A 7915-nucleotide genomic window follows, 5' to 3' on the forward strand; every position below is an offset into this window, starting at 1 on the left:
GCATTGCAGGAGGTGGCTTTACCAGCTATGCCACAATGCTGGACCATGATTTATGTTCAGGTACTTCGTTCATTTTTTTTTTAATTTCAAATAATTTGTCTATTCATCTATTTGTCTTTTGATTTCTGCCTGGGAAAGACACTGGACAGCTTTGAAAACATACTGTATGTAATGCAAATCTTTGAGTTTTGATTGGAAATGCCTTCCCTAGCCATTAGTTATTTAAGGTTCTTCCATTTTGTGCATTTTGTTCATTGATGCATTTGGAATTTATCTTGGCATCAGGTATTAAGTATGAACACTACTCTCCCCACCCCATCGCTGTTTAATCAGCCTAACATCATCTACTCATAGTTCTTCTTTTCCCACGGATTTAAAATCATATTACCAAATATTAGAATCTCAAATATATATTTGATTCCAAAACATTTTTAATGTCTGATATAATGGGAATGTTAAGTCTCACCTTATTAATTTTTGTTGATTTTTCTGTGTACTTTATAATTAACTTTATGGTTATGCAGATTAAGTAGAGTTTAAATGTTGATATCTTTTATTGCATTGATCTCTGGGAATGTGGATGTGCATTTTAGGAATGTTTCCAGGATTTCTTTACAAAAATCATGTGTGCTTAGATATTTCTGTGTTTTAATTCTATTTTTGCTTACATTTGTAAATGGGATCATTTTTCCTTTTCCATTTTCTACTTGGTTATGGCTTTTAAAGCTTATTTTGAATTTGCTAATTTATATATAATCAGCACTTCAAATTTTATTGTTTTTATTAATTTTCAATTTATTTTCTCACATGCAAGCATTATATATAAAGAGTAATAATTTTTATCTTGACCTACTCAAATGATTATGACTTTAATTTCTTTTTCTATATTTGCATTTGTTAGTAATTCCAGAACAATACTAAATACAATAATGATTAAAGACATTGTGATAAAATAAACATCCTGGAAATTTCTTATATTATAAAAGAAACACTTCCTTAATTCTTCTTTAAATTTGGGTTAAGTTTTGGTAGATGGGGATAAATAATTTTATTATATTGGAAACATTCATATTTTATTTACATAGTTTTATGTAGTATTAATATATATGTGTAAACAGCAGTGGATATTAAATTAGCTAAATGTTAGCATTCATTTATATAACTATGATTTTTCTTCTACATTTTTTCTGCTAGAACGGATCATGTAAGAATATCTCATCTTTAATCACCCTTGTGTTGTTGGGATAAGCCCTTCATTGTCAAGAACTCATTCTTTGATAACTACTATTTGTGATAGATGTTTCATATTCATTCTGACAGATATGAGAAACAAAACCAGCACTACCAAGGAAGCTATAAAGGTGATGATAATTAAAAGTGCTTTTAATATGGGATAGTTAATAATTATAAAATTATTTGATTATTTTCCTTTGAAATGATGATTCAATTAAAATCAATAAAATTTTCTTATGAATGGAATTTAGATTCACTAAATTGGATTAGTCATAATCTCTGGTTCATAAGGACCCAAACGCTGAGGCTGTGGATGTTTGTGTTCTACATTTTTATCCATTAATGTGCTTTTTAAATAATAACCTCAGAAACAATCATATAGCTAAATAATGGAACTAGAGCTTGACTTTAAGTCATTCTTTAAATAAAGATTTAAATCACAGTATATTAAAACTGCCAATTACATAAGAAGCTTGCAAATATGTGTTGTGGCACAGTAGATTAAGCCACACCCTGCAACACCAGCATCCCATAGGAGGGCCGGTTGTTCCACTTCTGATCCAGCTCCCTGCTAATGTGCCTAGAAAAGCAGCGGAAGGTGGCCCAAGTATGTGGGCCCCTGCCCGCTATGTGGGAGACCTGGATGGAGTTCCAGGCTCCTGACTTTGGCCTGGCCCAGCCTGGGCCATTGTGTCCATTCAGGGAATGAAACGGCAGATGGAGTTTCCCTCTCTCCATCTCTCCCTCTCTCTCTCTGTAACTCTGCCTTACTAATACATGAATAAATCAATCTTAGAAAAAGTGAAGGGCTTGGGGTGGGCTTTAAAAAACATGTCTTGTAGCTTTAAAGCATTTTTATAGAAATTCCCCATGTATATTCAAGCTGAGTATTGTAAGCTTCTAGAGCAGAATAGTGAATAATAGAGTGATGTTAAACAGGTTTAAAGTAAATGTTTGCACAAAGGTATATGTTTCTACATATTTGTAGCTGAGATGTTATAAAAAACAGTGATCACCATAATGAGCTAAAATCAATTCCTGGAGAAAGGACAGTCTCTTCAACAAATGGTGTTGGACAAACTGGATCTCTGTATGTAGAAGTATGCAACAAGACACCTACCTTACAGCTTATACAAAAATAAATTCAAAATAGATCAAGGATCTAAGTCTATGACTTTATATCAAATTATTTAAGCAAAACATCAGGGAAACACTGCAACACATCGACATAGGTAAAGACTTTTTGGAACAGACCTCAGAAGCACAGCAAATAAAAGCCAAAATAGATAAATGGGACTACATCAAGCTAAGAAGCTTCTGCCTGGCAAAGGAAACAGTCAATAAAGAGAAGAGGGAACAGATTGGGATAAAATATTTTTGAACTACGTGACTGATAAAGGATTAATATCTAGATGCTATAAAGAGTTTAAGGAACTCAACAACAACAAAACAAATAATCCAGTCAAGAAATGGGCAAAAGACTTGAAGAGGTGTTTTTCAAGACAGGAAATTCAAATTCCCAACAGAGACTTGAAAGAATGCTGAGAATCACTAGCCATCAGGGAAATGCAAATCAAAACCACAACGAGGTTTCACCTCACTCCAGTTTGAGTGGCTCTCATACAGATATCAACAAACAACAAATGCTGATGAGGCTGTAGGGGGAAAAAGGTACCCTGATCCACTTCTGGTATGAATATATACTGGTGCAGCCACTGTGGAAGACAGTACAGAGATAACCTCAGAAATTTGAATATAGACCTACCATATGATGTAGCCATCCCATTTCTGGGAACTTACTCAAACCAAAAGATATCAGTATCTGAAAGAGTTAACTGTACCCCCATGTTCATTGCAGCACAATTCACAATAGCTAAGATACAGAATCAACCCAGATGTCCATCAGCTGTTGACTGGATAAAGAAATTATGGTATATATACACTATGGAGTACTGCTCAGCTGTAAAGAAAATGAAATCCTCTCTTTTGCAACAAGCTGGAGACAACTGAAACCATTATACTTAGTGAAATAAGCCAGCCCCAAAAATACAGATATCATACATTTTCCCTGATTCAAAATAACTAATAGAATATCTAGAATGTTTAACAGTGAAATGGACATTTTGAGATTTAATGATTGTTTACAGCCCTTGTCTCTTCTGTTGAGGAGCTGAGTTTTTCTTTCTGAATACTATTTGTTGAACTCTTTTACTTAGTGTAGGGTTAACTATACAATCATTAAATAAACTGAAAATAGATCTTTGTAAAAATTAAGAATGAAGATGTGAGATGGAGGAGGAAGAAGGGTTGAAATTTGGGTGGGAGGGAGGGTAGTGGGTGAAGCATCACTATGTTCTTAAAACTGCATATATGAAATATATAAAACATATAACTTAAATTGAATTTTTTAAAAAAGCTGAAATCAATTTTGTCAGATATTCTGATTATTTATAATGTTCATAACAAACAAGGGGTAAAATCAAGACACAGACAAATTGTCCTCTAAATAGTGAATGCATTAGCTACAATATATTTTGGAATATTTTCTACTCATACTGATTTGTAAATACTTTAAATTCAAAAATGTTCTTGCTCTTTATATTGCCTCATCTGTTCAGACTTTGTGGTTTACTAAAAAGTACAAGTAAACAAATATCAACAATAATAAAAAAGAAATGGGCAAAAACATGAATAGAAATTTTTCTAAGGATTAAATACAGATGGCCAACAGACATAAAAAATGCACTGGATCACTAGCCATTAGGGAGATGCAAATAAAAACCACAATGAGGTTTCATCTCAACCCAGCTAGAATTGTTATCATCCAAAAGTAAAAATATATATATATATAATAAATGCTGATGAGAATGCGGGGTGGGGGGAGTTATACCAATACACTGTTGGGAATGTAGACTAGTACATTCATTATGGAAGACAGCTTGGCAATTCCTCAGAGATCTGAAAATAGATCTACCATATGACCCAACCATCCTACTCATGGGAATTTACCCAAATAAAATGAAATCAGCATGTGAAAGTTATTTGTACCCCTATGTTTATTGCAGCTCAATTCAAAATAGCCAAGGTATGGAATCAACCCACATGTCCATCAACTGATGACTAGATAAAGCAAATATGCAAATATCACCCATGGACTACTACGCAGCCCTAAAAAAGAAAAATCATGTCTTTTGCAATAAAATGGATGCAACTGGAAATGATTATGCTTAGTGAAAAAGCCAGTGCCAAAAAGACAAATACTGCATACATGTTTTCTCTGATATGTGGTAGTTAATACAGAAACAAAATATGTACAGGAATGAGATGACTGTCTTGTCATTTGATTATTGTTTTTAGCTCTTGTTTATACTCTTGTGGACCTGTGATATTTCTACTCTTTCACTTGTAGAATGTTATAGTTAGTGGTCCATTAAGCCTTTGATTATAGAGTGAGAACTAAAACAAAAAAGAAAGGAAAATGATTGAAGGAGGCAGAAAATAGGGTAGGGAAATGTGGTTATGTTCTTAGAATTGTACCTATGAAATCCATGAAATATTTCTTCTTTGTATTAATAAAAATTGAAAAATAGCTTACCTTCTATAGTTTGTCATGTCCACCGAACCTTGACATTGAGCCATACCTGTATGATTATGTTATTAGAACACCTACCAAAATCAAGAAATCACAGGTTTTTGTCCTTACTATTGCTATGCATGAAATAACTGAAGCTGAAAGAGGTTTTAGTAAATTATATTAAAGTCAGACCAGCATACCAATATATGCTTTTAATGAAATTAAGAATTGTTTGCATCTCTAAAGCAGATTTTCTCTTTAATGCTTATTTATAGATATATCTCAGGAAAAGATAATTGAGATGGATAGCAACAAAAATCATAAAATGAAAGGCAATAACTATTATTACTTGGTTTATGAGAATATATTTGCAATAATCAAAGTACTTAAAAATCCTTCAGTCATAGGAAAATTGAAATTTTATGTACTACAATTTGTGAAAAGTATCCTAAACTGTAATAATAACTTTTTTCCAACTGCAGCTTCAAAAAAGTGAATGATTGGAGCTTTATTTGGTTTCTGTTTTAAAGATTTATTTATTTGAGAAGCAGAGTTATAGACAGAGAGAGGGAGAGACAGAAATATCATCCATTCACTGGCTCACTCCCCAAATGGGCTGATCTGAAGCCAGGAGCTAGGTGCTTCCTCCAGGTCTCCCTATGGGTGCAGGCACCCAAGCACTTCTACTGCTTTCTAAGGACATCAGGGATTTGGATCAGAAGAGGAGCAGCTGGGACTTGAAACAGCACCCATATGGGATACTGGTGCTACAGGCAGAGGCTTAACCCGCTACACCACAGCGCCAGCCCAGGTATTCTATTTCTATTTTAAATAAATTTTAAGATGTGTCTTTTGGGGGCGGAGCCAAGATGGCGGATAGTGAGGACGTGTGCCTTAGTTTGGGAAAATAAACTTTCATAAAAGTGGAATTACTGTAGCCTCAGGAAAAGACTCAAGAAAAAAACTGCAGAGGAAACTCTTCCGGATCTAGTGGATGAGACACAGAGGACTTACAGGGAACCCACCGCGTGGAAAACCAACCGAGACGAGCCGAGCGGCAGCGGCGGTAGAGGAGCCAGAGCCACAGAATCTCGCCAGCGCGGGAACGGAGGACAGTAAGACAAAAGACCTGAGAAGTCTGAGACATTGGGGGGAGGGGGAACAGAGGCCTCTCCCTTCACTCACCAAGCAAAACAAAGAGCACCGCGATTTTACATATGTAAAGCTCAGCCAAACTCAGTATCTTTAGCAAAACTGGAGAACACATTGAGGGCTGCATAAACTGTGTATGGTCCCAGGGGTAGATCAAACGAATACTCACAGAGGCCAGATTTCAACTACCCTCAACTCCACTCCCAACTGAGTCAAAAAAAAAAAAAGAGAGAGAGAGAGCGAGCCAGCAAGGAGCAAGTAATCTGGGAGAGTCGCTCTTTACACAGCCTTAAACCTCAAGAAACAAGCATAGCTCTCTGGCCACACCCATCACAGCCCCTAAGGCTCCAACAAAGCAGACAGCTCACTTAGAGGCATAGTATAACGAGAGAAAAAAACAAAAACAAAAACACCACAAATTATCTCTAACATGCCAAGCAAGAAACATAGAAGCGGAGGCACGAAGAACAAGGAAAGCACTATGACGCCCCCAAGTGAACAAGACACGCCAATGCAAGATTATGAAGATGAAGACATAGAGGAAATGCTTCAAGAAGCAGATTTCAAAAAATTGATAAGAACATTAAGAAGTTCTCAAAAACAAATTCTTGAACTACAGAAATCCTTAATGGACAAGATAGAAAATATCTCCCGTGAAAATGAAATATTAAGGAGGAATCAAAATGAAATGAAAAAACTAATGGAACAGGAATCTGCGAAAGTGACAAAAACCTCAATGAAATGAAGAACACAATAGATCAAATGGCAAACACATTAGAGAGCCTTAAAAACAGAATGGGTGAAGCAGAAGAGAGAATATCGGAATTAGAAGACAGAGAACAGGAAAGGAAACAGTCAAATCAAAGAAAAGAAGAAGAAATCAGAAATCTAAAAAATACTGTCAGGAATCTACAGGATACTATTAAAAAACCCAACATTCGGGTTCTAGGAGTTCCTGAAGGCATGGAAAGGGAGAAAGGTTTAGAAAGCCTTGTAAGTGAGATACTAGCAGAAAATTTCCCAAGTTTGGAGAAGGACAGAGACATCCTAGTACAGGAAGCTCAGAGAACCCCTAATAAACATGATCAAAAGAGATCCTCACCACGACACGTCGTAATCAAACTCACCACAGTGAAACACAAAGAAAAGATCCTAAAATGTGCAAGAGAGAAACGCCAGATTACTCTCAGAGGATCTCCAATTAGACTTACAGCTGATTTCTCATCAGAAACCCTACAAGCCAGGAGAGAATGGCGAGATATAGCCCAGGTACTAAGAGAGAAAAACTGCCAGCCCAGAATATTATATCCTGCAAAGCTCTCATTTGTGAATGAAGGCGAAATTAAGACCTTTCACAGCAAACAGAAATTGAAAGAATTTGTCGCCACTCGTCCAGCCCTGCAAAAGATGCTTAAAGATGTGTTACATACAGAAACACAGAAACACGGTCAACAATATGAAAGAAGGTAAAGGAAGGAAACCTCACAGCAAAAGATCACAGGAATCTCAAACCAGATATTAGAAAATATCTTTGGCAAATGGCAGGCCAAAGTTCCTCCTTCTCAATAGTCACATTGAATGTTAATGGCTTGAACTGTCCAGTTAAAAGACACCGATTGGCTGATTGGGTTAAGGATCAAAACCCATCTTTTTGCTGCTTACAAGAAACTCATCTTTCCAACAATGATCCATACAAGCTGAGAGTGAAAGGCTGGAAAAAGATATACCACGCCAACAGAAATGAAAAGAGAGCAGGCGTAGCCATCTTAATATCGGACAACATAAACTTTACCACAAAAACTGTTAGGAGAGACAAAGAGGGGCACTATATAATGATTAAGGGATCCATTCAACAGGAAGATATAACGATTATCAACGTATATGCACCTAATTACAGGGCACCAGCTTATTTAAAAGACTTGTTAAGGGACTTAAAGGGAGACTTAGACCCCAATA

This window comes from Lepus europaeus, chromosome 21 (genome assembly GCF_033115175.1).
Source record: "Lepus europaeus isolate LE1 chromosome 21, mLepTim1.pri, whole genome shotgun sequence".
NCBI lineage: Eukaryota > Metazoa > Chordata > Mammalia > Lagomorpha > Leporidae > Lepus > Lepus europaeus.